Consider the following 7,410-nt stretch of genomic DNA (forward strand, 5'->3'; position numbering starts at 1 on the left):
GGTTTGTTGAGATATAGGTTATTTAGTAGGCTATAAATGCACAGGAATACTATAAGGTTAGTTTTTTGGAAGGGAACGTGCACAGACGAGACTGCAGGAAACAGCAATTCCCCCTCTACCTTTGATTCCACTGCTGTTGAATTATAGCCTATGCTTTGGTTAACTTATTTCTGATAGAACTTCAACCTGGAGGTGGTTTCTCCTGTTGTTGTTATTATATATTTTTTTAATGAATGAGCTGAGCTTTGATTCGTCTTCCTGCGAGTTACCAGACGTTAACAGACGTTGATTCGGGACTGTATGGTGGATGAATTGTTATATAACTCACCTGTTTATACCGTCTATATATATAACTCACCTGTTTATACAGTCTTTATTGGCTATTTATACAGTCTATGGGCCTGTGTCCACCTAGCTTCTTTTTCCGACGTTAAAAGCTGGGAGTGCGCTGGGGAACGCTGATCCCAGCGCACAATATACAAGGAAGCAGTCTGCAAGTAACGTTAGTTCAGCTTGATAGCTGACAGCTAGCAAGCTAACAACACAGGTAGGCTACGCTATTAAAAGCAGTAAGCACAACACTCACCAGAAATATTAAGTGTCTAGCCGATCTGCTCCCACAATTGAGCCGTTCTGTCTCTGTTGCGATAGTTTTTCCATATGATTAGTTACCAGAAAAGGAGCAGCCGACACCAGCGTCTTTCTGAAAAGTTAAAATATTTTCAGCTGGAAGCGCTGGGAGTCGGCGCACAAAAACGCCGAAAAAAGACGCTGGGCGCTCTGCACTTTCTCTACACGTCCGTGTGCACTCGCATACGCTCTCCTCCCATTGGAAACAATTGAAAATAGACGCTGGACCTGAGGAAAAGACGCCAGGTGGACACAGGCCCATAGCTGCAAAAAGAGGTCTAATTGTATAGAAATCAATGGGAAAACAACCCTACTTCTCACTTGATTTATGACCTCAGTAAACACTTTCCTAATGAGTTTATCATCTCAATCTCTAGTTTCAAGTCTTCTTCAATACAGCAGGATGTTCATTCTGTCAATTATGCTCCCATTTCGAGTCAAATAATAGACGATAAAGCAGACTGTTTTGGGCCGTGATTGACAGGTCACCTGTCCAGTGATCGTGCAGCTCGCCAATCACAAAACCTGTCCTTGCATTTATGGACACCTCAGTGTTTTTAGTCAGATTATTAGGAAAGCAACGAGAATGTACTTGTATTGAGATTTAGTTTTTCTTTTCTTTTTCACTTTCACTTCACTACGCACAGCTGCATTGTCACTTGCCAGTAATTTGTTACCACCCCCACCCGATATTTGTCCTAGCATGAACACTGTGGGGAGGTTTGGCCGCAGCTGCACTCTGCAGGTGCAGCTTGACACATTCCTCAGAAATCGACTACGTGCCCTTTGGCAAGGCAGCCTATGGGCAGGTTGAGACGATGTTTGGCCCACGCTTTGCTGCCTTGCCAAAGTGCCGCCCTAGGCTAGTTCTCCTGTATGAGCCCTGAGCATAGGAAACAGTTTGAGCAGCAGTCTACAGAGGCCAACAGTGATTATTTTCATTCATTTCTACAGGAAGATGAAAAGTGACATTAAGATGTTAAAAGTGTTCAAATTAAATTAAACTGGCCTGACTCAGTTAAAAACTAGTTTTCAGCAGGTTCCTGTTCTGCAGCACATACATCAATAGAAATCACATTACACTACACAAATAAAAACGGGGGCAATCTACAGACATCCGCAACCATTCAGACAGCTCAACATAATCAGACTTCGACAATCAAAGACATCTGGGAGAAGACTTAAGCAGTATAAGATGGTAGGCTATAAGACTTAAGCAGTATAAGATGGTAGGCTATAAGACTTAAGCAGTATAAGATGGTAGGCTATAAGACTTAAGCAGTATAAGATGGTAGGCTATAAGACTTAAGCAGTATAAGATGGTAGGCTATAAGACTTAAGCAGTATAAGATGGTAGGCTATAAGACTTAAGCAGTATAAGATGGTAGGCTATAAGACTTAAGCAGTATAAGATGGTAGGCTATAAGACTTAAGCAGTATAAGATGGTAGGCTATAAGACTTAAGCAGTATAAGATGGTAGGCTATAAGACTTAAGCAGTATAAGATGGTAGGCTATAAGACTTAAGCAGTATAAGATGGTAGGCTATAAGACTTAAGCAGTATAAGATGGTAGGCTATAAGACTTAAGCAGTATAAGATGGTAGGCTATAAGACTTAAGCAGTATAAGATGGTAGGCTATAAGACTTAAGCAGTATAAGATGGTAGGCTATAAGACTTAAGCAGTATAAGATGGTAGGCTATAAGACTTAAGCAGTATAAGATGGTAGGCTATAAGACTTAAGCAGTATAAGATGGTAGGCTATAAGACTTAAGCAGTATAAGATGGTAGGCTATAAGACTTAAGCAGTATAAGATGGTAGGCTATATGTGAGTTGAGGCATTGTTTGCAGGTCTATTCTCGCATCAGGTGGTGTTTCCTGTTTATACACCAGTTTGAAATGTGAAATGGAGGTTATTGAACTAGAAATTTCGCACACTCCTTTCCTGTGTCCCTCGCTGCACGCTCGCCTGCTTGACTGGCAGCGTTCATTTCTACCGGTGCCGCGTCTATATGCCGACAACCCGCAATACCGATAACCCTAACCGTGAACCCAGTCTCACGGGAATTTGTGCTGCCGAAATTTAATTTACAACCTCAGCTGATTCAGGACCGCGGACAGTGCAGGGATGGAGTAGTTTTTTTGTTTTTAGATCGCGGGCTATCGGCATCTGTGGTAAAATTACTATTCTAACATAAAAAATACCAATAAACTACCATTTTAAAAGCATAAAATTATGTATTTACAAAAAGTCTCAGAGCCTGGTTCAGCTGCCCACCCTCTCTGTTGTCTCTGGGGACTGACCCAGAATCACACCATTCAGACCTCTATATAACCTCTGACAGGAAGTCCTAGATTAGAGTGTCTTACTGCAGAGAGTGCCCCCTAGGTCTTGAGGGAGGTATTAACAACAACTTCTAAATTCTCTCCACACATTGCGGGTTGTCAGAACACAGCTTCTCAGCTCACTTAAAAGACAATATTGATGAGGAGGGAAGGGGGGGGGGTAAGTATGATGTCAGTGCTGGTCTGCTGGACACTTGAAAGCCATTCTCGAGGCAAGTTGGTGTTATCAGAGGGGCTGTCAAAGTGACAGAATTTACTGTAGCTAAAGGTTTTCTTTATTTTTAATTTCCAGATTTTTTTTATCCCCCATTAGTGCTATTCTTTTTTCTTTTTTTTTATCCTGGTTGCTGCTCCACCCTCTGCCGATCTGGCAGAGCCGAAACTGGCTCCATGCTTCCTCCGAGACATGGGCAGTTAGCCAGCCGCTTCTTTTCACCTGATCACGCTATTCCAACGAATTCCCCTCCTTCCGAACAGGCGCCCCAAATGACCAGAGGAGGCACCACTACAGTGACCAGGATATTGCATGTTTGGTGAGGGGTTCCTATATGAAGGAAACCCCAAGGGGGCACGGGGAGAACATGCAAACTCCACACAGAAAGGCCCTTTTGACGACCCCACCCGGGCGGTGGGCACGCATTCCTTCAGCGCTCACAGCATCCCAGGTGGGAATCGAACCCAGGACTTTCTGGCTGTGAGGCGACAGCGCTACCACTGCACCACCGTGCCCCCCTAAAAGTTTTCTTTAGAGCAGAGGTTTTCAAAGTGGGAGGCGGGCCTGGGCTCCAAGCAGTTTCAGGGGAGGCTCAGTGAATGGAAGTGATCGATATATCTATATCTATAGATATAGATATAGATATAGATATAGATATAGATATAGATATAGAGATATATATATATATATATATATAGACATGTAATTTTTTTTTGTTTTTTTGGGAATTCATGGTGGGCCGTAAATGTATATATAAATGTATGTATATATATATATATAGCCACAGTAAATTATGTCTGGGCTCCAAGCAGTTTCAGGGGAGGCTCAGTGAATATATATATATATATATATATATATATATATATATATATATATATATATATATATATATATATATATATATCAATCACTTCCATTCACTGAGCCTCCCCTGAAACTGCTTGGAGCCCAGGCCCGCCTCCCACTTTGAAAACCTCTGCTCTAAAGAAAACTTTTAGCTACAGTAAATTATGTAAAAAAGATTATAACAAACATTGTCATCGCTGGTCAGATGATGATCTTCTGCATGTTTTTAGTGGGGGTCCATACCGATGTTGTATGGAGGAACCTCAGGGGAGCATGGGGAGAACATGCAAACTCCACACAGAAAGGTCCTTTTGACAAGATAGCCCACCTGGGCAGTAGGCACTGAAGACATGGGGGGGGGACCCTCTCAGCGTCCAAGGCAGGAATCAAACCCAGGACCTTCTAGCTGCGAGGTGACAATGCTAGCCTACCACTGTGCCACCATGCCTAAATGTGTGTGATTTGGTTAAGGAGATAGAGATACAGTGGTGTGGGGGAATTTTGTCTTTCCCACATTCCCACAGTCAGAAACAAATAAAAGCCTTCAGACAGACCCTTTTTTTTCTCTGAAATAGGTCAAACAGGCTATCTTGTCTCAACTGTTAAGTGTCTATGGGATCAATAACATAATCATGACCCCATAGGTATCCAGCAATTTAGCGAAACTACAGTAAGCAATTAAACTGGGGAGGGAGGAGGTTGCTTTGTCCTCAAGCGTTTTAATAATTGTTATAATTGCAATAGTTGTTTTACATGATTGTTATTTGTGATATATATATTGTTTTCATAATTTTTTATATAATTTTTTTTTGTTTTCCATGTTGACCAGACTCATGCTTTTATGTGTGCTCTGATGTACTCAGGGCGACCTTGAAAAAGAATGCCTGAGTAAATAAAGGTCAAATGAAAAAAGAAGGCGGGCCTGTGTAGGAGCAGGCAGGAGAAATGGTTGGAAAAAGCCCTTCCCTTTCCTTGATTTAGCTCTCACATTCCAGGAAAGAGATGTTGGCATCCCTCCACTCATCACTGTGAAGAGACGCACACACAGAGAAGCAATGAGTTTGTGAACAAAAAGTGAAATGGAGGGCATAATAAGGCTACGTTCACACTGCAAACCTTAGTGCTCAATTATTTTTCTTTTCTTTTTTTTTGCTCAGATCTGATTTTTGTGTGTGGCTGTTCATATTACTGGTATCCTATCTTTGTGGGCAATGTTTATTTCAATTTTTGTCCCACTGATGATGTCATAGGAGCCATTGTGACATGACTGATGATGTCATCAGTGATGTCATAAGAGCAAATTCATCTAGGCACTGATGTAAACTTAAGGGGAATAACCTTTTGTGAGCAACACACACAATAATCCAAAAAGGTTCATAGTGTCTATACTTTACTTTAAAAAATTTAATTTTTTTAATTTTCTTTTATATCAGACACAGGTTTTCATTCCTACCTGACATCAGAAAGCGGGCGCAAACGACGATGAACCGGGACGAGGGGGCTTACATGCTTTCCACCACCTGGAGCAGCGTTCTCAAACGGCGAAATGACAGCGGGCGGCGTGGTCGTCCTGTCAAACACAACATCTAGTGACACCTCTGATGAAGACGGAAGTATTGCCGTCGAAACATGTCAGGTAGGAATGAAAACCTGGGGCATGGTGGCTCAGTGGTAGAGCTGTCGCCTCACAGCTAGAAGGTCCTGGGTTCGATTCCCACCTGGGACGCTGTGAGCGCTGAAGGAGTGCGTGCCCGTCCGCATGTCCTCGAGTGCCCACCGCCCGGGTGGGGTCGCCAAAAGGGCCTTTCTGTGTGGAGTTTGCATGTTCTCCCCGTGCCCCCTGGGGGTTTCCTTCATATAGGAGCCCCTCACCAAAACATGCAATATCCTGGTTGCTAATGTGGTGCCTCCTCTGGTCGTTAGGGGCGCCTGTTCGGAGGGAGGGGAACTGGTTGGAATAGCGTGAACCTCTCACGTGCTATGTCCTACCGGTAAAGCTTCCCCTGTCAGGTGCAAAGAAGCGGCTGGCTGGCTAACTGCCCATGTCTCGGAGGAAGCATGGAGCCAGTTTCGGCTCTCCAGATCGGCAGAGGGTGGAGCAGCAACCAGGATAAATAAATTAAATTAGCACTAATGGGGGATAAAAATGGAATAGAAAATCTGGGAAAAAATATATTAAAAAGAAAATGAATGAAAACCTGTGTCTGATATAGAAGAAAATCTAACGATCTAAGCAACACACACACCCGGGCGTGCGCGCCAATAGGGCAGTTCAGATTCAGATTCAGATACTTTTATTGCCATGCAACCAGGTTGGTGGTATTTAGTTTCAGTACATGATGTTATAGCTCTGGCAAAACATGGAAACAGGACATTGATACATTTAGACAATTAAACAGTTACACCGTTCCCACTTCCAACAATAAATACATAAATACAGGATACAAGACCAACAGACGTAAAGTTAGGGTGAGGGGGGAGGGGGGAGAGGGAGAGGGGTGCTGAGGGAGTTCAGAGTCCGTATGGCTGTGGGAAAGAAACTGTTTTTGAAGCGGGTAGTTTTGGTGGGAATTGATCTGTATCGTCTTTTTGAGGGGAGGGGCTGGAACAGGGGGTGGGCTGGGTGGGAGGGAGTTTGAGCCTACGCAGCAGCCGAGCTGGTGCAGGGCCAGCTCGGTGAGCTGCAGGGCGGGCAATAGCGAGCCCACGCAGCGGGCGAGCCTAGGTATCGAGTGCACGTAGCGCGCAAGATGCCTAGTAATAATAATAAACTTGCGATAGGGCGGGCAGGTGGTGTCTGTGAGTCACGCTTTGTGTCAGGTTTTGTCGGGCCTGACCAATACCATGCGACCCCCCCACTACAAACAGACCCCCTCCCCCCCCACACACACACACACACACACACACACACACACACACACACAGAGAATTGATATATTTGAGGGGAAACTTTTCTATAAGGATAAAAAATAATAATAATGATGATGAAATAGTAAAGTGGCCCAGGTCAGATTTGAAAAAATCAGATTATGTGCGATTTGTACTGTTCACACAGCCATGAAAACAAAAACAAAAAACGCGATTTGGGCCAGTTTTGCCTGCAGTGTGAATAGGGCATGATTCACCTTCAGGCCAAATCCACGATTTCCACTGAAGTTTACAGGCAGAAAGGGACATGTTCAATGACGAAACGTGTTATGCAATAGACACAGTTAAAAGCAGAACTCCTGGCCTCGTTCTTCTATTTAGATTCTGCCTATTGTAAAGTAGAGGGTCGTATCCAGTTGGAGGTCAGGCTGCCTTTCCTCCACTGAACCGAGACACAAACCAAGAGACAAATGACAAGATACCCTTCAGAACAAACCCACGACTT

This window comes from Poromitra crassiceps (genome assembly GCF_964638095.1).
Source record: "Poromitra crassiceps genome assembly, chromosome: 11".
Classification (NCBI taxonomy): Eukaryota; Metazoa; Chordata; class Actinopteri; order Beryciformes; family Melamphaidae; genus Poromitra; species Poromitra crassiceps.